Source organism: Rhagoletis zephyria, unplaced genomic scaffold (assembly GCF_001687245.7).
Source record: "Rhagoletis zephyria isolate East Lansing unplaced genomic scaffold, Rhagoletis_zephyria_1.1 Rzeph_scaffold_00035, whole genome shotgun sequence".
NCBI classification, from domain to species: Eukaryota; Metazoa; Arthropoda; class Insecta; order Diptera; family Tephritidae; genus Rhagoletis; species Rhagoletis zephyria.
In genome coordinates, this window is record NW_016157119.1 from 499,055 (window position 1) to 526,908 (window position 27,854).

The window sequence follows — 27,854 nt, forward strand, 5'->3', positions numbered from 1 at the left end:
CGACTTCATCAAGGACGTTGCACAGTAATCGGCAAGCTGAGCCACCACCAGGACGGATACCTTATATTGGAAAACATTAAACTGCCATATTTACCAAGGTTTTTAATAAATTTTGCTCTGCTAAATTAGCTTTACTTCTATATTTTTTATAATCCACAGGAAGTATACCTTGCCTGAGGGCTCAGCATGTTTACGGCTTTTCAAATTTGTCACTTGGGATGTGGAATTAAAAATTGGCCTTTATTGTGAAGTTGTTGGTGAAGTTGTGCTGTGGAATCCAATTAGTTCACGTGATAACTGGGTGCCACTGACCCCCCGAGGTGCATTGGAATTTTCAAAGGATTGCAATAAAATTGAAAGAAAAGAAAAATTGGAGAACTTGCAAAAAACGTATCTACCCGCGATTAATATTTTCGGGATAGATTATATTGACTGTCCCGCAGAATTAATTGAAAGGCATTTAAAGATAAGACTTCTGACAGAAAATATTAATAAAAAGAATTTGGAAACACCGATCAATCAAATTGGGAAATCGTAACAAATAAGGTAGGCGCTAGATAATAGTTCTAATATATGGAAATACTTACATGCATACATACAGGAGGTCATTTCAGGAGCTAAAAGCTCTTCCGAAACGCCTTCTTGAGAGTCAAGAGGCCTTCCAATCTGCATTCCTTTCTTTTTTGTATGTAGTGACACTTGAAGACTTTCTGCTTTCACTACAAATAAAAGGACTTCTAGAAGGTATTTTGTAGGACGTATTTCAGAAGGCCTTTTAGAGTAGTTTTTATAAAGCTGCTTCCTTAATTCATAACTATCATACTCCTTTGAGGTATTTATTTAAGGTTCATAATATGATATTATCAAATAATGCATAACAATATAACTAACACATTCGTGTCAATTGTAAATAGAAGGCATGCTAGGAAGCCCCCTTTTCAGCACTTCTTGGGTAGGCCTTTTAAAATGACTTTAAGAAGGCCCATCTAAATTCTTTTCTGGGTTACTTACATACATACATATTTATTTTATAAAAAGTTTATTTCATAGTCTAAACTGACGACCGATTAATTGATTTCACGTATTTGACGACAATTAAAAGATCGCACAAAATTGTAAATATTTTTTCATCTAAAAAAGCTATAAATATTTTTATTGTACTTGTTGTTGCAACAAAACTTGCGGTTTATTGACATTTCTCATCTGACACATTTACCCAGACTTTGGCCATAATGAGCCTATACTCTTTCAGGGAATAGGTGCAATCGTGTCTCGTTAGCTGAGTTGCTAAAGTGATAATGATCATTTAACAGCATCTGTAACTTATGTAGATGGCTTCTGAGTTTGGATTGTCCTGTAAGCATGAATGTTGTTGATGCTGTATCAGCATACATATCTCCGAAATTTTTTTTGGGAAAATATGCTTGAGGGCAGTCTTCGAAGAGATACGAATCTGGGTCGTTCCGGTTACGCAGACCCGACTAATGGCGTTTTCGTTACTTCCAAAAAATCTTGCCCTTCCAACCTCACACAAAATTATATTCCTCATACCTGTAAAGTTCCTCTTCTAGTAAGGGAACAACAGCTGTCTGTGGCATCAGCTTCACCAGCATCTGATTTTTAACTCCTATAACTGACATTTGCAGACGAGGTAAATATGTACCTGAGCTCTTACACATTTCATGTGTAGAGCCTAGGGAGATCAATTTAAACAGCATAGAAAGTACTTGTAACACCGTGCGACAGTAAATTTTACACACAAAAAAATCAATAGGTATATTCGCATTTATAGTTTTTCTCTCTGATGTTAGGATTTTTTTAAAGTACATTGAAGTTTGAAAAGAACTTTGAAGTTTGAAAAATATGATTTCTTCAGACAAATTAAAAATAATTAAATTATAGTTTAAAAAACTAAAACCTCCCTATTATAATTGCCATTCGTACTGTCATCACCTATGTATGTAAGTTGAGAATAGAAATTGCTGCATCTTTTAGGCGCATCAATATTACATAGTTACATCCCGAGCTAATAAAAGGAAGGTAAAAAAAGTTCAGTGCAATGTAGAACCCCGGTATGGGTATCAAATTAAAGAAAAAATTCTGTAGAATTAAAGCAGGTTAAAATTTTTGTTGGTATCCTTGAATATCCTGGAATTTTTGTGATAGATATTTTTGAAAAAATTATGACTATATCTTCGAAATTCATCCTTCTAACTAATACCTATTCACCCTTGCTAACCAAAAAATTTTATTTTTTAATTTAGCAGAACATTCTCTTCCATTTCGTACCCATATTTTTATTCTATATTGCACTGAATTTTTGAAATAATTTTTGAAATTAATCATATCTTTGATACTACAAAGTCCTTATAAAAAACATCTTGATGTCAGAATGAAAAACTAAAAGCGCAGTTTTACTATATTTGGCCCACAGTTTCGTATGTATATTGATTACTTCGTGTTTCGAATTTTTTTGTTTTTGTCGCACGGTGTAATAAATACTCCGGCACTTTTATAAGCGGTACTTCTTTTTATTTATAGTGGGAAAATCCTTAAAAATAATGAAGTTCTTTCTTATAATAAGTTGCAAAATATAAAGAAAATTTATTTGGGCAACGCAATAATGATTGTGTGCCTATTGGCAATTCTAGTTTCCCTCGGAAATGAGAACTGACAAAAAAAGAAAATTGCCAATGTTCGTAGATGAGAAAGTGGGTACATTCTTTGGGTGTAAAAGACAGTACAGCAGTGAATTTCGAAATAAATAAAAACAAGAATCAGCGAACCGGCACGCGTGCAAAGCGAAAAAGCTCTGGACTGCTCTCGTTTAATGCAAATTCAAAATGTATACTAATTGGAGGTACATAGCAAACATACATCCATCCATACATACATTATATAAGTAAAATAGTTTATAGTTCGCACATTTAAATGCGCTCATCATGAATACTCAATTGTAGGCAGTGAGCCACCATCTCTAAAATCGCCACTTTTGCCACTCCATACTATTACCAATGACACAACCACCCCTCTGATTTTTGTTACTTAATATCTGATATATGTACATATGCATACAGGTACATATGTATGTATATATATTTATATATACGCATGTACATACGTTCTAGTCGGCTGCTCAAACCCATTCAAATAAGAACACATGTATAATAAAAACTACAAAACCTACTAAAAGCGGCATAGATACGATTGGATGTTGAGGCCAGCAGGTTGCAACTAGCAAAGGTTGCGGAACGCCGTGAAATTAAGTGACTTTTTCTATTTTGCAATAGAAACAGTAAACATAAAAAACGTTCTATTAATTAGTAAACGGTATATTTAACGACTGTTTATCAGTGAAATAATCGGAAAGGGTTTCGCTGTGTCGACAGATAAGTGAACAAACGAAAATGAGTGCAAATAACAGCGTATAATACAAAAAAACGAGTGTATTTTTTGTTAAAACTTCGCTATCGAACGTTGAAAAGTACCGAAACATTTAAAAAAATCATAAAATAACAAACTTATGTAGTACGTTCATATAAAGATTCGCGGCTCTAAAGATTGTTTACCAAAAACCCAGTTTTGCGTCTCAGAATTGTATTTACGCACTTAAAAAAAAACATAAAACGTTTAGTGAGTGTCAACTAATTAAAAAGTATTGGCAAAAAAAAAATATATATAATACACGCCCACATTATTTTAACCAGCTGCAGACTGCATTTTACGAGCTTTTCTAAAATCATTCTTCAATTCTTCATCATATCTACATACATACATACATCAACAAAATGGTAAGTTCTATTTTTTTTTTTTGATGTCTACAATTATGCTACACTTCCAACAAAGTTCTTTGACTCATACCCGCTGGAAGCTAAAAATGAGGAAGTTATGAAATATTTAGAAATCGCTCGGCTTAGTTCGTCATATCGTTATGCTTTTGATGCACTCATTCTTCATACATATCCTTCTCGTCCTTTTCAACAAACTCGTCGCTGAGTTGCATTTCACTCACCGAACGGAACTCGCTTTTATCGCCTTGCATTGTTGTTGCTGGTGGAACGGAAGTTTCGAGTACGCATGAAATATACAATACTACTAGTAGTAGCAATAGTACGAGTAATAGAAAAACAACAATAAACACTAGGACAACGGCAAAGCATCCGATTGCAGGATACTAGATACTCACTGCGCAACACTAAAAAAGATGGCCTGACTTCCATGGCATTCAATGTGCGAGACTCATCCACTCATCTCGTTGGCTCTCACTCTTCACAAACTGCAACTACATACATACAATACACATGTACATACAATTATCCTGCCCAGCAGCATTGTATGCATGTGCGGTGGTGGTCGCCCTATGGCTAGAGTGCCGGGAGCGCATGCTGATAATCACGTTTGTGAGTTCATTCACATTTTCTACATTTTCCCATGCTCCTGTGCAATAACACATACAAGCATACGTTTGCCTTGCGTCTTGTGTGTACGTTTGACTGTGAGAGCGTCCCGCAGGATTCTTTCACATGCCGTAGTACAATGTCCGCTGTAATGGCTAGGCTTTTAGCATTTGTTTGCAGGCGTGGGAAAATGGGGAAAAATGTGAGAAAAACAATCGGCAGGCAAATATTAAAATAGTCGTTTGATTTTCTCACAGCGTCAAGTGCTTTATTCCTTATCCTTTTTATCTGTATGTGTATGCATATTGGGAGGATGTTATTTCAATTCCCCAAAGGTTTTGGGAAAAATGAACGGTTCTTTGATTTAACGCAATTCGCAATGCTTGGGAACTTAATTGAGATTGACTGCATTCCTTAGAAAGAAAAAAGTAAAATTTTCCACAATTAGCCCGTTTTTTGATTACTGGTTGTCATCAATCTCAATTAGATTTTGGATGACGAAGTCAAGTTCCTTTACCTGGAAGTATGCGTATAGTAGATGTTCAGTCGTGTCTGTGACAATTTTGGGTAGGATAAAACTGGCAGTGTAAAGCGAGTCCAACAAACCAACCGAAGCTGGGTGTGGATTGAACCACAATTACGATTTTCATCGAACGGTGAATATCGTTCACATAAAGTCTTATGACAGATTTCCACTAGGCATTGAAATTACAAAAAATTTGTGCGATTTAAAAAATCGCACATGGAAACAAACTTAATGACTATTTTTATAAAAGTAATGACGTATTTTTTTTAATACCCAACTTATGCCATATTTCCGTATTCGACATTAAATGAATTAAATGGCAAAACCTTTTCGTCATTCAAATGTCTAGTGGAAATTCGATATAATGGATTTCCACTAGGCATTAAATGGCAAAAAAACACAAATGACAGAGTAAGGCATTAAAAAATAATCGTGTCATTACGTTAAAAAAAATAGTCATTAAGCTCATTTCCACATGACATTTTTTTAAATGGCAAACATTTGTTGCATTTCAATGCCTAGTGGAAACTCGGCATAAGTCATGAATTTTTTTTTTCATTTAATGCCCAGTGGAAATACAGCATTGGATTTCATCAGCAGATGCCTGACATGTCCGAGTCAGCTTATATAAAACGAAAGCAATTTTTTCACTGATATAACCATTTATGTACACTAATGCTCTCCCCTCAATGGATAGTGGTTGATGATGGTATTCACTGGATGAGAGCTGGTAAAAGTGATGATAGTCTCCCGTTGAATGTCGTTAATTGAATGCTGGCACAACGTGGGGTCCAGTGGTTGACGCATGGTATCCTGTTTCTAGCACTTCAGCTCAGAGAGATGCCTTCTTTCTGCGCCTAGGTGGGGAGGTTCTACGTCTAAGATGGTGTTCCCGTTATTTATTTCTCACAAATTTAACGCCTTGTTATTGGAAATCAAGTCAAATTTTTTATATCTGTTTCAGCACCTGCTGAAAAATACAAGTACAATACCCATTATGGTTGAATTTTCGAAAGGACGAAGGAAAATTTGCATATGTAATGTATGTATGTACTTACATGTGTGTATGTATGTATATGAAAAATTTCCATTCGTTTTTCCAATTGCGAAATTTTCGCATTGATTCATTTTCAATTGTTTGTGTGTATATATGTACATATATGTGCATAAGTGCATGCACTGCCTAATTGCAGCTTCCTTTTAATAGAAATTGAGTTACTCATCGTCCTAAATAAATTGCAATTATTTCGGTCAGTTGTGTAATTGTAAATAAAAATTGCAAATCTAAAATAGTTTTTAGAAATATAACACAAAACATGTGTATATGCATGACAAGCTATGGGGGGTCAATTTAGTTTGTATGATTTGAAAGCTTACAAAATTCATAAATATACATATACGTATATACATATGTAGCTCTAGTTAGCCTATAATATAAACTCTAAAGTATTTTTTCGGTGATTAACAATGCTCACATAACTGAATATGTACATACATACATACATACATATGTACATGTGGAAATATGCCCCTGCATACTTTGAAGAACTAATTTTTCACCCCTAGGTCAGTTTCATACATACGCATTTTCTCTAAATATTCCAATAATTTAAGCGAAGTAATATGCAAATACGCTATACCACGTGCTCGTTCATAATTCAGTACCGTAAAAATGCCAGCAAAACTTAATTTAATTATTATGAATGTACCCTGCCAGAACTAGCTAGCCGAGTGATGTCACCAAATTTTTAACATTTTTGAAGCAAGGTATCAATAATGAAAAGTAGCTAAGATCAGCAAAAAACTATTCAAAAAACCTTTTTAATAAATACGGCTAGAAAGGCCCTTTCTAACATTTTTGTTTCTTAAGAGAGCAGTAATATAACTTTATAAAAACTAAAGTTCTTTGGTTGGAATTTTTTTATTACACCGCCCAGTACGGAAAGAAACTAGTTTATATCTTGATGTTCAAACAGTTTTTTATCCACCAAAACTAATTGAAGATCTGATTTTCTTCCTTGGAACGAAGTGTTTACTTTAACATGGCGATGTCCTAGGAAGCAGTCAATTATCCTACTCTGTATTTGATTTCAACTACTTTAAAATGCATTTGGCTTAAAGCACTTCAAAGTCAGTATGTTGCGTTTGAATACGCTTTCGTTCTGCACTTCACAGATGCTTTTTCATATTTCGAAGATACAAAAGAAATATTATCATCATTTTCACATGTTGTCTCTCTTGGGATTCGAACCCGGACCTTCTGGAAGCTAACAAGTAACAGCAGGCATCTCTGCACGCTCAGCTACAGCCAGATATTTAAATATGCTTTCAAATGTTCAGTTTAATTGTGTACAAGCAACAAGCCATTCATCCGACTCCGTATTTAATTTCAACTACTTTAAAATGCATTTGCTTAAAACACTTCAAAGTCAGTATGTTTCTTTTGAAGACGTCTTTTCAACCAATTTAAAATTGCTTAGTACTAAATGCTGAAATAGTTAATTGCCCAAAGTTAGGTGATTTTTCAACTAATATTCAAGTATGTATTTGCAAAGGTATCAAAAGTGTAAGCATTTGGTTTATCTCAAGGAGGCTGCAAGCAGAAATAAATTAATTTTTCTGAGGTAATTAGTTGAGCTATGCCGTACTGGGTACTTTTAATAAGCACACAAACTATTTTGTTCATACAGTAGTTGATTTTAAATTCCATTAATTTTTTAGTGAGTAATCAACCGACTTTTGTGCAGAACCGAATTTCAAAAGAAATTAGTTAGGACCTTTCTATGAAATGCTGTTAATTGTATAATTTTTATGGTAAGCTCTCTGTTCTAGTATAATCCCTTCTCTGAAAATTGTGTACTGCAATTTTATATTAACAGCATGTCAATGTCAACACGCTTTTAAATGCAGTGAAATTTACTATGTAAATATACTTATATATATTCATACATATGTACGTAAGTACACTGTAAAAATATAGACTCTTTCAAAAGAGTCATATTTATATTATTTCGTATTTCTTTATCATCTTCCAAATTTTGATTAAGTTCATGATCATTTTGTTTTATCTCAGGTCAGCGTAAAATGGGTGCCAAGAATCTCACTACTCCAGAAGCAATAGAAAGTCTAAACTCGTGTTTTTGAATCTGTATAGCGGATCCGGATAGCTACCGTAGATGAAAATTGTGTTAATTTTTAAGAACATGGTTCGAAGCAGGAATCTATGCAGCGGCATAAGAAAAGTGCAGCACCTACATAATTTTATAGTCCTCTGGAAATATGACAGCTATGTGTTTTTGACTCAGAATAATACGAACACTTTTAAGAAAAACATAAAAACACGTTTCCTATAGTTCCGCTTAATCACCATCAGATTATTATTGATTTAAAACCAGATCCCAGGGGAAAAAATAATGATTTCAGCTGTTTCTGTTGTTGTTGTTGTAACAGCATACAAATTCCCCAAAGAGTTTTTGGGGGGTGTTGCTGGAGTGACAGTCCTTGGCCAGATATAAATCTGGGTCGTTCCGGTTACGTAAACCCGACTGTCGTGGCCAAGTCTGCTATGGCCTAAATAGTTAGTAATTTTCAAGACATATCTGAGGAATGTATCTTGAAAGAAGAATAAATCCAAAACACTCTTCGCCCACATTCTGCTATCTTATTGCCTTCTCTAGTACTGGCCTTGTATTAGGCAATGGCATGCAATTTCGCTTTCTCTCTTTACCATATACAAAATATATTTTGTATGCTTTATTAAATAAATAATATGTGGGCAAAAGTAACTCCATCAAGCCGTTATGCTTTTTCTCAGCGTATTTTTGTGCACTTGCAAAATAGATGCATACATACAAACATATACTAGACATACAGTATCGGTCATATCTATAGCACGCCATTTCAAAGTGATATTGTGTGCAACTTATGTTTATTTATTTATTTTTAAGAATTTTCAATTAAAATAAAGTTCTTTCTCTAACAAACCCTATATAAACCCAAGTTTAAGAATTGGTAGAAAACTTCAAAAAAGTGCAACAAATTTTCACCTAAGTTTCAAACTTTTTTCTCGGAAGTGTTAGAATTTTTTTGAGTACACAGTTTTTTTAGCCCCTGTAATTTTAGTCTGATAATGTGCAAATTTCAAGTGGCTACGAATTACCGCTAATTTTTTAGAATTTTTTTTGTCGCATTGGCTTCCATATAATTGATAAACTCAATTTATTTGTATATGGATGAAAACCGCAACACCTTTGGCGAAAAAAATTCTAAAAAATCAACGGTAACTTTTAGCCACTTGAAACTTGCACATTATCAGACTAAAATTGAAGGGACTAAAAAACTGTGTACTCAAAAAAATTCTAACACTTCCGAGAAAAAAGTTTGAAACTTAGGTGAAAATTTGTTGCACTTTTTTGAAGTTTTCTACAAATTGTTAAACTTGGGTTTATATGGGGTTTGTTAGATAAAGAACTGTATTTTAATTGAAAATTCTCAAAAATAAACAAATAAACATAAGTTGCACACAATATCACTTCGAAATGGCGTGCTATAGATATGACCGATACTGTACATACAAACAAACATTCGCTTAGAAATGTTAGTATGCACCTGGATGCATATTTTTTAGTTCATGGCGTGGGGAAATTTTCAATTGAGATAAACAATGCAACTGCTTTGACTTGAGCGTGGGTTTTCGGTAGTTAGTATTCACTCAAAAAGGGGTGATCTCACCGTAGATAAAGTGCAATATGTACAATATTTTAGTTTATAATTTATGCATTATGTGTTTGTATGCATGTACTAAATACAAATATATGTATGTATGTACATATGTTCGGAATTTTTTTTAAAGATGTTTCCCATTGGTACATGTAGTCAAAATTAAAATGTTGATGCTAATTCTCCTTTTCGCCTTTTCAATCATAATTAATCTCAACGTTTTGCTAATAATGCTTGTTTGAAGATAACTTAAAATTTTTCTGCTACAAATAATTTTTTGTTTTTTACTGAAAAAGCAGATGATGGATATGATACAAGAATTTAAAATTCTATTAAGTATATACATACATACATATGTATGTACATATAAATTTTCATATAAAATTGCATACTTGGATCAGATATTTACTCTTAATAATTTGCGTGCATAAAAAAATACGCGTTTGAAGCAGAGAACGTATATATATACGTTCTCTGGTTTGGCGATATCCGTTTATTCGCTAGTTCACGTTCGGTTTTGGTTCTTGTCTTTGCTTGATCTCCAACGAGTAAGGTATATTTTCTCCGCAAGAGGTCGCTGTGGTTGCTAATCGCTCCGGTCGCTTATCAGTGTTGCCAGAAAAACTTACGTTTGAAGCTAAATCGGTCGAAAAAAAGCTAAAAAGCTAAATAAACTAGTAGAAGTTGAGCAGTTATTGATGTAAAGTTTGCTTTTACATTTTCCACAATTTTAATAAAAATAACGAATTTTATAAATTTAAGTGCTGAAAGCAACTTTTAACCAAAATAAGGTTCATATATTTCGAATTCATTGCTAAGATACTTATAACACTTATATGTATGTACATACTTATATAAACTAGACGATGCACTAAAAATACTGGGCAAACTGTTAAAATCTGCAATTTAAGATATTTTAATTGACCATAAAAACTTGGGTTACGAATCATTTGTTCGCAAAATTTTTCTGAAAAGTTTTTTTTTTTTGCTTCTCTCCTTACGGTAAAATTAGTAAGGTAAAAACAAAATCCGCGCATTCAGATAAAGGATTTTCTTCTAATTCATTTTTGAATTCTTTAACCTACATCCAAGAATTTATGGTGGAGTTTGTATTTCCCTGTGAATACAAATGTATGTTTTTCCACTGCATTTCGAAATTTGTAATTTTATAAACGCTTAAGTTTTGGCTTTCTTTTTCTACCGTGGCCGCTTGAGAGAGAATACACCGTCTGAGCTTATCGGAGCTCAAATTACTGCCCGGTATAAACACAAAACAGCTGATATGCACTTTGACGCTTTATCCATTTTTACCCGGAGAAAAAGTCCGGGCTGTTTCGGACAGGAAGAAGAAGACACTTACGATCCAATACGCTCCAATTTTCGCTCTCTATTACCCATTTTGTAGAGTACGGGAATGAGTTCTGGGCTATTTTGGGCACCCGCGGGATCCCGCGTTGCGTACGGTATCGAAAATAGCCTGAGATCACCAAAGCCAAATGAATTTTCGTCAACACTTGTAGAATGGAATTACAGATTTTTAATTTTAATATATTACCAAATACAACTGAAACTTTCTGGAGCTAAAAAAGTGCTACATAATTTTTAAAAGAGCTAGGAGTTAAATCCCAATTTTCGGAGCTAAATAGAAAAATAAGGAGCTAAATCTGGCACCAAAAGTACCAAAATTGCAACACTGCTGCTTATGCAAGATTTGAATTTATTTTCAAACAAGGAACCGAATTCTAATGAACTTTTTTACGAAATAGTGCATGCTTTACGAACAAATTTCTGAGTTTGTAGAAAAATTAAACAAAATTTTTCAACAAATTTTTTAGAAAAAATCTAAGTGTGCAGTTTTATAGCTCATTAAATTCAAGCTTAAGAAAATGCATGTTTCAAGTTGCTAAGTATTCGCGTTGATTATTAATAATTTTTTCTTGCAATCAAAGTATGTTCGACATTTTTTTTGTATGGAAGAAAATAACACGGTCCGCAACAAAAAAGTATCAAAAATCAACGCGAATTCTTAGCAACTTGAGACTTGCCCTTTCTAAGCTAGCATTTAATGTGCTATAAAACTGCATACTTAGTTTTTTCTATTTTTTTTATATAAAGTTTGTTGTAAAATTTTCTTGAATTTTTCTACAAAGTTTGAAATTCGGAAAAATATATTTTTCGAATAATAATAAAATGGCATTAAATAAATAAACTATACAAGCATGGATCCATTTTTGAAAATATACCTGTATAAATTTGCCTGCAATTGTATGCCTTGCATTGTTTCCTTTTAGTTTCTAGTTTTAAGCGCCGAACAATCAATTTTCTTCACTTCCAGCTGTTCGTTCATAAATGCTGCACATATCCTTGCACTGCGTGCGGCACTCTATTAAACATGCCTTGAATATACAAAAAAAAATGAAAAATGTATTTATGTGCGTAAAAATGAGAATGAAAGATCGTGGCATCAGGCGGCAGCTGGCGCATTCCTTTTATTAGACTTTTACGTTTCCACCGAATTGAAAAGAGTCCTGCGGGATTAAACATCAGCTGTGCTGACATGCAGCTGCTGGCGGGCACACTTCAATGCACGTACTCTTAAGGATACAAAGAATTCGAAATATAATTAAAAGAAAACAATACCAACTGCACACATTTGTACGAGGATATGTACATACATATGTTTCTATATACATATGTACTTAAATTTGTATGTATAATATATTTTCAATGTATTTCTTGTATTTCTATGTACAAACAATTTCGTTTTTGGCGCGAGCACGTTCTTTTGGTTTCGTGTAATTTAGTTTCCTAGTTAGTGTCGAGCCCTTTCAGAAACTGAGAACCAAAGGAAGAGCTGCCATGGTGGCCAATATACATATATACAGTGACTCAAACAATGACCATGTGTTGGTTTTTTTAATATTCGGAATATTTTTCAGGCTAAATTTTTATTTTTTTTTTTAAATATCGTCTAAGCTTTAACCAAAAACGTGTAAATCACAGTTTCGAACTTTATACAAAGTTTAGGAAAATTGAAAAAATTTTCATCAAAATTTCAACTTTTTATTCAGAATTTTTAGAAAATTTTTGGGTATGCAGTTTTATATTTATAGCCCATACAATTTTAGTCTAATGAAGTGCAAGTTTCGAACGGCTAAAAAATCGCTTTGATTTTTGAGATTTTTTTTTTTTGGTGACGGATTTTTGCACTTTTTTTCATATAAGTATGAATTTCTTATGAAATAAAACGCGGGAGACTGTCAGCAACAACATTTCAAAATATGAACGCAAGTTCATTTCGCCTTTTTGTAGTTCTGGCATATCCATGTTGGACTGTATTAAAAAATTATATTGCATATTAGATATATAAATCTCCACTAGTTTATTATTTCTCTAACATGCATTAAAATAGTACCAGCATAAAAGTAGTAGTTAACACGAGAATGCAATAAGTCTAAATTTACACATTTACCTGTTATGAGAAATAAATGTTTTAAATTTTAAAGCGCTTATGCTACTGAAACCAGCTATGAGTAATTATATAAATACATAGTGCAAATATCAAGCTCTAGCCGCAAGAATAACGTATCGAAATTTGAAACATTTTTTTCTGATACAGCAATGCTGCTAGATACATACATATATATGTATATCTACATTAGACCGTAGCAGAAAAAAAGTTCGCCATACACCACTGAGTCTACATAAAGTAGTTTTGCAAGGCAATTTCGAAAACAATTTTTAATTCTTTTACCGAACGTAGGGTGGGTTGGCTATTTTACATTTTTCGTTATATCTTCGGCATTTAAAGTCGGATCTTAAAGTATTATACTTCGATGTTCTGGTTACGAGGAGGTGATTTTTTTTTTGTTCCGAAATTCATTGATCGCAAGTACTCCGTCCTAGTACTTACCCACTAGATCCCAGTTTCTGCCACTGTAACGTACCAACCTAATGTCAGTGAATTAAAGCTCGTTAAAAATCATTTAACTTTTGTTAAGGAAGTATTTTGATTATTCCAGTAGAACTATTTAAACAAAATAAAATTTTATTGAAGAATCTTGATGTCACCGAAAAATGTAAAAAAAGCGATCGCTAGGTTCGGCCAAAAGAAACATATTTTTTTTTCGAATTTGCCTTGCAAAAATACTTAAGACTCACGGCGTACTTTTTTGTTTGCTTGTAAGGTGGTACGTACGGTCTAATGTACATACATACATATGCACATAAACATTGTTGTTGAGAGTACTTTATTCTCTCAGTCTTGTTTCAGCATGCGATGAAGTCATGATCAACTTCACAATAAATAAATGTTCTACAATGCAAAAATTCAGATATGCATTTACACACACATGCATAGTATATATCAATATGTATGCACATTTATTGGTATCTATATAATTTTTTTTTTAAAGCTATGCAGTTGCAGCAAATCCAAGCTAAGCCACTTGACCACGCTGGTCATTCACTTATTAGTTTGAAAGGCCTTGCAAGGCCGTCTACTTGGACAGCTTAGGTTTTAGTCATGCGCTTGGATATTTTATTAGTTAAATACAATATGTAGTATAAAATCTTACTTTATGTCTTTGAAGTAGTCGGTAAGTAGTAGTTGTACATATGTACATAGCTTACATAAATATACATATATAGGTTTTCTATTATATTGAAGAACAAAGAAAACTCTGCTGCAACTATTCAATGGAAAAATTAACTGCTCATCTAGGTTTTCATGCTAGGCAAGTAGTTAATCTGTTGTATCAGCGATAATATTTAATATTTATAACTTGTCATAACTACTACTAGTGCGGTGTTGGTAGTTTCTTTATGCACCAGCACCAATTTCCAGTAGCTTAGTATAAGTGTCGTTAAGAGGTGAGCTGTATGAAAAGTTTCCTTAGCTTAGGACGTGTCACACCTCCTTATACCTACCATTTTTTGTCATACCAATTTGGTGGCAGCACTTCCCAGTAGCTGTCTGGGATAGAATTGTTTGGTCGAACCATCTGTACTCTCTTAGCGTACGTTCACACAGAAAGTGAAGCCGAGCCGAGATAAGACGTTTTGAGCTGAGCGGAGCTTTCAAATTGCTGTAGCTATATGAAAGTGTTAAGTCGCTCGCCGTTTTGCCGCTCATTGCGTGGCCTCGGCCTAAGCCTGAGTATTTATTTAGTTCACCGTTCACCGCTTCAAACCTGGTTCGAAAAAAGATGACTCGATGTCCTCTAGTAGCACAGTGGAAGCGAAAGCATGACTTGCAGTGTCGAAAGCCTTCAGAAGGTCCAAAGTTACTAAATCAATTCTCGCTTGTCGAACACTGTGATATAAAAAACGCCAAAATGTTTCGATGTTGGCAATCCTGAGTAGATTTATTTCAAAATAAAGTGCAACGTATAGTAATTTTGACCTTTGAATGGGTGCAAGGTACATACACATGTATGTATGCACATTAGACAGCATCACTCCCCATGCAAAAAAAAAAAATCGGTACTGGTTTTCCACTGAAATTATAAAATCTATTACATATATTTTAAGACTTTCACCAAAATTTTTCGGAAGTTTATGAAGATTTTCGCGAGCTGCGCCGTTTTGAAAATACCTTCAAAAATTTAGTTTTTTATGAACAAAAATTGTATTTTTTTTTAAGAATTTTTTGAAAAATCACCTCAGATGAAAAAAAATTAAGCTTAATACTTTTACGTAAAAATATTTAAAAAATGTTTCTACAGAATCATAATAATAAGATTTTTGATGCTGTTTTTGAACTTTTTCAAAGATTGGTTCAAGAAAAACTTGAATAACTCAGCCAAAACTTAACCGATTTAGACTTGCGAGGTATCATTGGAAAGGTATGCACCCTTTTTATTTATTTGCAAATCAACTCATTCAAAGTATGAAAGAGAAAGGTAAGACGAACGAGCGTCATTCCAAATTTAGTTAAAAAACCGCATCAAAATACAATAATTATGATTCCGTTGATTGATTGTTTAGTATCTTTATGCAAATTTTTTAAGCATAAGCTGTTTTGTCATCTGGGGATTAAAAAAAAATCCTTTAAGAAACTATTTTTATTCATAAAAAACTCCACTTTGGGAGGTATTTTCAATTCGGCCCAGCTCACTTAAATCTTAATATGTTTCCGGAATATTTTGGATATAGTTTTCAAATACATATACTAAATTTTGTAATCCCGGCGGAAAAAACCGCAACTTTTTTTTGGTGATGCAGTCTAATGTATGTACATGAATGCATTTTTGTATGTAGAACTTAACACTCGTTGCTAATTAGGCCTTATCAGCGTGAACATGTAAACAATGTATGTAATCGTATATGTATGTACGAGTATAGGAGAATGCACATAAATATATTTGCATACGTAAACATATACTTTTACAATCCATATGACTCAAGCTGTGATAATTTTGCTTTTATTTTTATGCACCTAATTGATGTTAAATGTACTCGCATGCAAGTCAATACATGCATTTAAGTATATACAAATGTACATACAAATGTATGTATCTGTTTTCAAAAACTGGCATTCACTCCACTCTAAATACATATGTATGTATAGTACTAGTACATTCCCTTTTTTGCATACTAAACTACGCTAGAAATGATTTTTTTTTTAAGTTTTGCGGCTTCCTCAATGATTTCATTCTATAAATATGTTTTTGGCTGCTTGCCCAGATCCGCTGTCTAGACATCAGACACTTTGCTGCATTTCAACACGTCATATCGGCTATATTTTTAGATATTTTCAGCATGCACTGAAACATCTTAGGCGCAGCATATTGCAATTATGTATGTATTTATGTATGTACATGCGGAAATTATATTTTAATGCAGTTTCTTCATATACATACATATGTAGCCGTGGATAATTAAACATTTGATAATTATTTTCTAATGTCGATCATTTCTCGCTTGCAGTGTCCACAAATGATTTTGAACTGCCTCATCTCCCGGCCAAATCAATTTGTTTTTGTGTGGCATATGACTGAAAAAATTTGTTTCCCTTGCTTCGACTCTCTTGTAAATAGGTACACTTAACCCATTTCAACATCAGATAGTTTCATCTAGCTCAATAGGGTTTAGAAATGTTCTCGCGGCAGTAAGATTATTGAAGTACAGTTTTAGGGCATTATTCATAAAAAATAAAGTAGCTTTATAAAAGGTTTATAAATTGAAAATAGTATGAAAACGTCAATTTATAAAGCTCTTTAAACCTACTTTATTTTTTATGAATAAGGCCATTAGACTTTATTTGAACACGAAACTCTTACAAGTCATTACTTCAAAATTCAACTTTTCTTCCTTCCCCGAAAGAACAACATAATTGCAACTTAGATCCCTCCGAGATTTATTGGCATCTTTAAAACAGGGGTAAAAGTACTTTCTACTTTAGTTCAAAAAGTGTTTTGCGTCTCTATTAAAATTTTAACTAGGTTTGCATACATATGTACATTAGGGTGGCCCAAAATAAGTAAAGTCGGAATTTTAATGCTCTCACCACCCCTAGAATTGTTCTATATCGAAAAAAGTATACTCCTATTTATTTAATTTGAAATCAAAAAATATTTAGAGGCCGCTCAAACTTTTCCATGTATTTTGTATGGGAAAAAAATCATTTTTCGTGGAAATGGTATGGAATTCTTGAAAGTCAATATTTTCGATCGCAAAACTCTGATTCTCTTCAGGAGACTTCCAATAACAATATCCAATGATTTATTTAACCATTTTTTAATAATGAAGATTTTTTATTTATCCCCCCATTGCATTTTCTGGCCCTTTCTAGGAGTTTTGACGGTCCTATAAAATATAGTTACTAAAAAAAAAATTGCTAAAAAAATAGTTGGGTTTTATTTTTGGGAATCTGTTGGAGAGAAGCAGAGTTCTCCGATCGAAAAATATTAATTTTCAAGAATTCCATACCATTTCCACGAAAAGTTCTTTTTTTCTCATATAAAATACATGGAAACTTTGAGCGACCTCTAAATACATATTTATTGATTTCAAAATAAAAAAATGGGGGTATACCTTTTTTCGATATAGAACAATCCTAGGGGTGAGAGCATAAAAATTCCGGCTTAACTTTTTTTTTACATGCATTTTTGGACCACCCTAATGCACATATATAGAATTGTTGGATTGCTAATACCGATGACTCGGGTAATACGTGCTGGAATGTTTATCGAAACAATATATGCAAACATACATATGTATGTATAAACAGTGGGTAGAATATCTGGCGATGAATAATAATGCAAATGCAATCGATGCATTCGAAAAATATACATTTGTAGGTAGTATTATTTGCTTCAAATGGCAAATAAATCATCAATTGATGGGTACGCAGTTTAATAGCCTATTTAATTTTAGTATAATAATGTGCAGGTTTGAAGTGGCTCAAAATTCTCGGTGATTTTTGAAAATTTGTATGCCGACGGTCTTGTGTTTGCCTTTTATATGGGAGAAATGGACAACAGCGTATGGGAAAAAAAATTGTCAAAAATCAACCAGAATTTCAAGCTACTTCAAACTTGCACCTCATTATACAACTAAAATTAAATGGACTATTAAACTGCATATCCGAAATTTTCCTAAACAAATTTATTAAAAAGTTTTAAAAAAACATATTACAATTTTTTTTTTTTTGTTGAGTTACAGAAGTATACCAAATTAAAAAAAAGGTGGTGGTAAAGCTGGCGTGGCCACGAGTGTGCTTACTTAAAAAAAATAATTTTATCAACTATGTATGTATACATAGTACATAAATAGGTTACGCCCGAGCAGCAGCTAAGTGCCATTTAAGTATATGGTATACCTCGACTGAATTTGTTAAAACCAACCGGCGTGGTTGATGAAGTTGTGTATGTTGTGAAGACTTACATATATCAAAAAGCTCTCGTAATAATCTGAACTCATATGCTCCTAACATGGTATTTCTGCTCCTCATTTGACCAGGACATTTGCAACGAAGGTGTTCCACTGTTTCCTGCTCGTTCTCATCAAATAGTTGTAGGCGATTCCCAGCCTTCTCGCGTGGGTACCTACCGTTCAAAGCCTAGAAAGAGTCGCTACAAGCCTTGCAACGTAAGATCTGGGTTTACTTAGTCAGTTCTTATATGTTCTCTTAGGGTTGTGCACGGGCCACATGAGTTTGGATAAACGGCAGCCTGCCGCCGTGCGTCACCTTTTATCCGATTTCTGGAGATTGTGGAGAAATATGTCTCTATATTAGGTTCCAATTGAGGATGGGATCCGATCCTCGATCGACATCAATGTGACAGAAGAATGACCCCGAAAGGCCTGTGAAACTCTACTTCAGGTCGTACGTAATCGGTAGCCAGTCTCAACTTAGGCGGCAATCGAGAAATTATACTGCTATGCCTGATCGTTTTTATTTTTCATATACCCATTTCTCCAAGTCTTATAGCCGATAGTGATGCGGTGTGCCTTTTGTGTGAAGGTCTATAGGAAATAGGTTTGTGATAATATTAAGGGCATCAGGTTTCGATACATGCAGCCCGCTGACCTCTGCCTAGTTTCACATGATTATACTAGTTCTTTAAGGCTGTCCACCATAACAGAGAACCGTAGCATAAGGTAGTACGTACAACCGCTGTGTACATCCAGAGTACCACTTTTGGACTGAGACCCCCTGTCTTCCCAAAAAGCCGCTTACAGGATTAGTAAGCAATGCTCGCTTCCTTTACACTCTCTTCTATATTTATTTTCCAACTAAGCCAAGGATACGGTATGACTCCCATATACTTCGCTTGTTTAGACAATCGTAGGCTTTGTCCATTCAGCTTTGGTGGTTCAAAGCTAGGGACCTTATTCCTGGCCCTAAAGAGCATTAAGGCCATATTACTCGGCCCATCGGCATAACTCTGCTAAAATTTCATGATGTGGTGGAAATAAACCGGCTATTAAAATCACTACATCGTCAGCGTAGGCCGCTACTTTTACTGCCTCCTTGTTGAGCTTGAGTTGATGGTGCTAAGGCATAAAATAAGAAAGATCACTCCACCTTGAGGAGTGCCCCTACTAACGTTCCTTATTAATGTGTAGCTTCCAAGTTCATACACACATACATATAACTTAAATTTCCAGTCGAATTTTAGAAGATAGATGATATAAGCTTAGGTGGGCACAGTGACCAGAAGATCTATTGTGTCCTCTTGTAAGTAACACCTTGCTCAGTCCTCACTCCCTTAGGAAATCCAATTGTTAAATTATAATACAGTGACGGATGAGTTTTAATAAAAATCTTTTTCGTGGCGGAAATGCACTCGGGGTGACCGCTATTTCGAATTATTTTTATAATGCTGCTCAGACGAAGAATCTAACATGAACGCTGCTTAGTGGTAACAGGCAATTCGCGTTAAACAAAACCCGAAATTGTTTGAAAATTAAGGGAAACTGAAACATCTTGCATGTTGCAGCTGTTTTATGATTATATGTGGATATTATGTACCAACTCACACGTTGCAGTCGGCTGGTAAAGTCGGTAATTTTTTGTATCCAATTCAATGATTTCATCTCGGACGAAACGCTTCGAAATGGACACTCGACATCTGCTTGCTGGCACTGTCAAGTAAATACATACATATGTATGGTCAATTGAACAAACTGCGTTCATTTCAAACATGATGTACATACATACAATGTACCTACAACATAAGTATGCATTTATGTACATACTCCTATATAATTGCATACCTTCTCAGCAAACAAGCATACACGTTCATAAATATGTATAAATATTTGTGATATGCACCTTTCGGTTTTAGCCTTATTTGCCCATCGCACAAAAAGCAAATTGGTCAGGTAGCTCCATCCAAAGCACTTAGCACGCGGCCAATACGTTAATACATAGTTTTGTTTTTCTTTTAATTTGCGGCTAAGTGCATTGACACGTACTGCCGAAATTTAATTTTTTGTTGCATTTCTTTTTCTGTTGCTTCTGTTGCTGTTCAACGCAGCTGCTACAATTTTGGCATGCGCTACAATTTGCACTTGTCACATTACAAGCACGACGCGCCCACGCCCTTTTGGATCCTGCAACTTCCCAGTCGGACTTGGTTGCTTTCAAATTGTACTTATAGCACGGTTCCTTTTCCATTCAGTAATAGTTCCAAAAACATGAAGTCTTTAATTCGCTTTTAAAAATGTGTGGAACACAGCAAGAAAGGTTCTTTAAGAAGGCAATTTTGCATGAGGGTGGTTGTTGTTAGTTTGGAGAGCTTTGTAAAGTTTTTTTATTCTCGTTCGGACTCATTTGCCGAAGTCACAGCATTACAAAATGCTGATTTTCACGTCCTAAAGATTTTTAGCCTTCCATTATGGTGAACAAGGATGTGCGATTGCTTTTCATACTGAAATTATGTAAATGTACTTAAAATTTTTCATGAATAAATTAGTATCTAAAAAGGCATTGTTTTCGTAACCACATTCTGCACGGTCCAACTGGGTTCTTCTCATTTGTCTTCGTTGATTTCAGACAATCACGGTATTTATTTCCTGTTTGGTTGTTTGTGTTTCCGACAGGGTAGGAGTATGATGTATTGTGGAACGATTTTCCGTCATCCCTTGTCAAATTTGGTTTGGAGACAAACCGGTTTCGGCGTTGTGCCATCTTCAGTGTCATTTTTCGATCTCCAAACCAAATTTGACAAGGGATGACGGAAAATCGTTCCACAATATATCGTATTTATTTCCATTGCGATTGAACTTCTCTGCAAACCAGAGTTCCCGAATCTTAACGAAATCTTTAGGAGTATCTCATACGAATCAACAAAGAATATTATGTATATCGATGGCTGAGTCGAAGATCGACCTATCTCGGCAGCCAGTTCAAAAAAGCTCCATCTCAGAAAACTTTTCAAGAACGCCCTACTTTAGAAGTTGAATGAAAAATGCCTTATTTCAGAATTTCATTGAAGAACACCCTATCTCAGAATTTGGTTGAATAACGCCCTATCTCAGAATTCGGTTCAAAAACGCCCTATCTCAAACGAAAATACATTGAAAATAAGCTGAGATAGGGCGCTTTTGAATCGGCAGCTGATATAGGGCGTTCTTCAACTAAATTCCCAGATTTTGCAATCAAATTCTGAAGTAGGGCGTTCTTGAAAAGTTTTCTGAGATAGAGCGTTGTTCAAAAATTTTCTGAGATAGGGCGTTTTCGTATTGGCTGCCGAGATAGGTCGATCTTCCACTCAGCCATCGATATGAAGTGGTTGACACGAACTCGTAAAGAATTTTCTGTACGTAAAATAAAGTAAATACTGAAAAAATCATTCATTATTTTCATTGCTTTACCGATGTTCTTCCGAAATTTCGTAAAAGAATCGAAGTGTGCAGAGTTTATTTCATTCATCGGATGAGATCTTTACGAATTCTTTAAAATGTGTCTACAATTCGGAGTACGCTGAAAAATTGGTTTGCAGGGGAATTCTCCATTTATATGTAGTATAACTTAACGAAAAGCATTTATCACTTTGGCCATATTCGCGCTATACCACCGGAAGAATCTGGCAATCATATCCGGTTTTTAACGGAAGTGTTTCTACCCCGCTAACAACTCATTTATTAAGAGCAAACTCCGATATGCTAGCATGCACGCAGATGCATCTTTCTTATATATGTACATATTTGTAAACGGCTATCGTGCTCTTTGGCGGCAGGATCAGGGTTACCACTGACGATAAAAAATACTTACCATCCACTTGAAAAAAATCTGCCAAATCTAGAAAATATCTACCAATAACTTGTTTTAGTTATTTTAATAAAAACTATTGTTTTTTTACTATTTTTTTAGTTATTTCAATACAAATTAAAATTGTCTTCAAAGAACTTTTTGTTTAACTAATGAAATGGTATTTGAGATCATATTAATGGCATCTTTTCGGCTTGGTGATTTTTTTTTTAATATTCATAACGGTTTTCAATTACATAAAAGTTTCTTGTTTTTTGCGCTTCAAACAAACAAATAAAAATAAAGGATTGAAAAAAATTGTATGCTCTGAATTTTTAGAACAATTTAAGGTATGGAGTTTTATTGCTCATGGAATTTTAGTATAACTAACAATGTGCAGCTAAAAATTCCCGTTGATTTTTATTTTAAATTTTTACCGCTGGTTTTTTGTTTTTTTTCATTTAACATTTTCCATTGATAAAAACGTCATAGTGTGTAATTATTTAGAGAATCATTTAAAATATCTAGGCAATCCCCAGGTTTACAGTAAAATGAGTTTTGTATGGAGCACGATATGTTCGCCTTTTATCGATATACATTTACATATATGTATGTATGTATCTAAGAAGGGTGTATTAAAGCGTTCAAAAATTAAAGCAATTTTGGATAGAAATTTATAATCAGCCTTATCATGAGTTTCATTTTCCCCGAACCGGTTCACTTTTCACTTTTGTTTCCATGGTTTTACTATGGGCGGATGACAAATTTCCGGGTGAATTTTTTCAGGCGAAACTCATGTTAAGGCAGAATATTAAGATAACTACGAAATTTTTTCCAACAAAAATCTACCAAAATGAGAAAAAATTTACCTTGTTACCAACCCAAATTTTTTCTACCAATTTTGGTAACAATTTACCAAAGTGGCAACCCTGGGCAGGATGCACATATTTTCATAAAATAACAACAAAAAACATTCAAAAAAATATTAGGTTGTTGCTGGCTTTTATTATCATCTAGTCACACTAACTCTAGCGAACAATCGAGTGTGCTCGTTGCAAACAAACGAACGAACACATCACCAGCGTTGCCAGGTTGATATTTTTAACGCCATTTGGACGTTTTTTGTATCCTGTTGACGTTTGGGCGTTTTTTGTGTAAAAGATGACGTTTTTTGACTTCCTAGTAATTTTTATCTATGCACAATATATTCAATGCATAGCGTACTATTTGCTTGTAGAGTAAGTACTTACGCTCACACTTTCGGCAAATTTGTAGTAGAACTGATTTTGAATTACTTTCTTAATAAATCTTTACAAGCTGTGTGTTTTTGCAGCAGGTGCCTCAAAAGACATTTCTTTGGACACATCTGACTTAAATATTAAGCAAACCAAGCGTACGCGCATTTTTTTTTTTTGATTCTTGGGTTAAGGATCCCGCGTTCTAAGGATGGTTGTGTCATCACTTGAGGTTAAGAGGCTTATTGCAATGTTTGCAAATGCATATTAAGAGCCAAATTAGGAAGAGCTGATCTAATGCAACACGCACGCTCACAAAAGCACCAAAAAAGCTGTAGCAGCATAAAAAGTTAGAGAAAAGTAGGCGACTTTTTTAAGATTTCATCGAAAATGTAATGAACGCAAAAAAGGCCAAAATATTGCTATGCTCCTTCTTGGCAGAACGTAATTTAGCATTTTCTGCAACCGATCACCTAACCAAATGTCTACAAGAAAAAAAAATTAAAAATTAACGCGTTTCTTTAGCAACTTAAAACTTGCATATTATTACCCTGAAATTTAGTGAGCTATCAAACTGCATACAGAAAGAATTCTAAAAAACCCGAATAAAAAGTTGAAAATCTAGCTGAAACTTTCCAGATTTTTTATAGGATGTTTCACTAAGTTTCAAATGTGGATTTATATTGTGTTTGCTATATAATGAGTTAGGCTTTAATGGAAAAATAATAAACATTAAATAAACGAAAGAAAAACAGCTAAAATCGATCAAAATGTTGATGACTTAATCAACTGATCACAAGTGTATTTATGAAATGATTTTTATATTAACGATCTCAAACTAGTTACAATAGTGGTATTCACCAAATTGTTGTGAACAGTCGCTGCTTGAGCTCATCTGCTCTTTTGCCAGAGTGCCAGCCACTTGATCATTATGGTGAATACCACTAGAGAATTTTAAATGTGCTCTCTCGAAATGATATTTTAAGATGCCTTACGTACATATGTACCTGTGTATACAATAAAAGTTTAATAAAAACAATTCTGTGTGCATACATGGAAAAGACGTTTTTGGGTAGGAAATGATGATTTTTTCAGACCAAGAGGGACGTTTTCTCACGCCGAAAAACCTGGCAACACTGGAACGAACACATCACTCGATTCTCTCGCCACAACACAACGAACTTCATTCGGCCATTTATTCGTTGTTTGCTCGTTGTTTGACAAAGTTAAATTATTTTCCATTGCGCGTAAAACTACACAAAACTATTCGTGAAAAATCAATAATTTGGACAAAATTAAAGTTATTGTTAATATTCAAAGAAAGCCATGTGGAAATAAATTGTCTACTTTTTAATACAATTGTAAACAACCCTCGCGTATTGTACAGAAATCGTTTAACTACACTGGAGTTAAATCGCTTGAATTTTTCGTGAAAAGAGAAAAATTACCAAGGTGAGCTTTTGATAAAAAGCATTTTACTTAATAAATTATTGAATAAATATTAGACCGAATAAGTAGTTTTTGGAAATTGCAATAATACTATTAATATGTAGCTTGAAATATATGTATGTACATATATTCACTCCATATGCTATTAATTAAAGAGAAATGTTAACAACTATATATATATATACGTACATATGTACTTATGTATGACCTCACATAAGCGTATGGAATGTTGTAAATATATAAACATTTGTGTGTATGCATGTGTAAATGATAAGTGAGTTGGCAGCAAACAAACAAAACGTATTTATTGTTCATTAGGGTGAGCCTTTTATGCATTGATGTAAAGCAATGTTTCCTACAAGTACATAATAGGGCTCGTGGGTTGGCTTTCCATTAGATCACTTTTTGGGTGTTTTAGCAAAACTATCGTGAATTTTTTCATGAAACTTGGGGCGGATGTTAAGAAACGTATATATTTACATTATTTATCGCGTTTGTAAGGCAGGGTGCACATTAGAGCGATACGATAAGCGGTGCGATACAAAAGTGACATCGACATGCTGAGAACGTGTGAATTGGTAGGAAGCACATTTGCACACGACAGCGACACTGCGGCGACATAATATCTCTTGCGTATCGGCAGAGCGACAATGCTGCGACACAATATCGCTTGCGTTTGCTATCATACCGTATATGGTATCGCGTGTCGTACCGGTCAGATGTGCACTGCACGCATGTCGATGTCGCTTTCATGTCGTATCGCTCTAATGTGCACCGTGCCTTACGCATAAGTAAACAATAGCCAACGATCTCAAAATTTAATGATAACCCTAATGTTAATTTCCATTGATAAACATATGAACATGCCAAGATGGCGCTTGCCAGCAACAGGGTTGCAACTGTTGAAAATGAAAGACTTGCTGGAATATGGTCGGAAATTTTAAACTACTGTGTATTAAATCAAAAAGTTTTAATAGGTATAAAATTATATATGTGTTTTGCAAAGGTTATTGTGGAAATGCTTGTTTATACTCCATTCAACTTATGCGATAAGTAAAAAAATTTTAAAGGTTGATAACAGTATTTATTTAATTATATCCAATTTTGTTTTTAACTGGTATTTATTATTGTTTTATGAAATCTCTTCAAAAATTAACCTGAGACAATTTTCCAAGATAATAAATAGCAATACGTTCATACTTTTTACCAATAAATTCACACTTCCCTCTTGCTGTTGTTATTGTTGTAGCGGCTACTAAGCCCCGTTCGGGGCGGTTCATCCATCAACGTTGTCGTCTATTTCAGCTAGGGGGAGGCCCAGGAAGTGTGCTACTTCCTTGTATATCGCTCGTCAGAAGAATTAACTATTCAATTTCAGAATTAAGGGGCACTCAAACAGACGCGGTATTGGAAGTGCGGTATTGGAAGTGCGGTGCGTCTGTTTGAGTGTCCCTTAATTCTGAAATTGAATAGTTAATTCTTCTGAACATAGTATAGTTATGTACCGCCGACGACAGGCAAGCAGTAAATGCCACCCGTGGCTGTCCTCAAGGGGGAGTCTTATCGCCCCTACTTTGGACACTGGTTGTTGACGAACTTCTTGAAAAGCTAAATGGCAATGGATTCAAGGCATATGGATATGCAGATGACCTAGTCATCTACGTTGTCGGCTGGCATGAGGACACAATTTGTTCCAGATTGCAAGCTGCGCTCAGTCTAACGGAAGACTGGTGTGCTTCAAAGGGATTGTCAATAAACCCGCAGAAGTCCACCGTTGTCCCATTTACCAATAGAAGGAAAGTCAACTTGACTAAACCCACTTTGGCAGGGACAGAAATTGAGTTCTCAGAAGAGGCGAAGTATCTAGGGGTAACTCTGGACAAAAGGCTCAATTGGAACTCACATCTCCTTAACATTACCAACAAGGCTACAAGGGCGTTTTATGCCTGCCAGAGACTCCATGGTAAAACTTGGGGAATATCACCCAAACTAACGTATTGGTCTTTCAATACGGTCGTGAAACCTGTTGTCACATATGCGGCACTGGCCTGGTGGCCAAAAGCAAAGAAAGCAAGTGCGTGTGCCACCTTGAGCAAGCTACACCGCTTGATCTGTGTGGCCATCACAGGAGCTATGCGCACCTGTCCAACGGATGCCCTCGGTATAATTACAGGCATTCCTCCTCTATCTATTCTGATAGAAAAGGAGGCCTGCTGGAGCTCCATACGGCTGCCCAATGTAATCAGCATGAAGAGTGGAGATCTTTGGGGTCACTTGGAGGTTCTCAAGCCTTTTCTGGATGATCCCGCTATCAAGCTCACAGATATCATGCTACCGAAATTATCCTTTGATAAGCCCTACAAGGTCAGAATTCCTGAAAGGGACTGCTGTAAAGCGATAATATCTATGATTGACAAAGGGTCCCAAGTATGGTATACCGATGGATCAAAGATGGAAGACGGGAGTACTGGGGCAGGCGTGCTTGGACCAAGGTTCCAGAAAAGTCTGCCAATGGGCTCATACCCAACCATATTCCAGGCGGAGATCTTCGCAATCGAAGTCTGTGTTCGAGAATGTCTTCGGAGAAGGACAAACGGGGCCAGAATAAATATTATGTCGGATAGCCAGGCAGCACTAAGGGCCTTAGACTCATTTAAAACGACATCAAGGCTTGTGGACAGTTGTAAAACTCTTCTGAATAGCCTAGGAGCCCATAATAGAGTTACGCTGTGGTGGGTCCCTGGGCATGAAGGGTTTGAAGGCAACGAAAGGGCTGACTATCTCGCAAAACGTGGGGCCCAAACGCGAATGCATGGTCCCGAGCC

At 34.8% G+C, this 27,854-nt stretch overlaps 1 protein-coding gene across 3 annotated transcripts in view; it reads left to right on the forward strand.

Moving 5' to 3' along the window:
• The first annotated feature begins 284 nt into the window (after positions 1-284).
• The window catches only part of Diap1 (Death-associated inhibitor of apoptosis 1), a 52,563-nt gene continuing 24,993 nt past the window's right edge, over positions 285-27,854 (forward strand). Inside the window, exon 1 of one of the 3 annotated variants that reach the window (XM_017619030.1) lies at positions 285-546. The gene's annotated coding sequence lies outside the window, so the exon portion shown is untranslated. Of the gene's footprint in view, positions 547-3,192; positions 3,792-24,773; positions 25,033-27,854 lie in introns of those variants that run through there. The other 2 variants (XM_017619026.1, XM_017619018.1) reach the window with 2 other exon arrangements.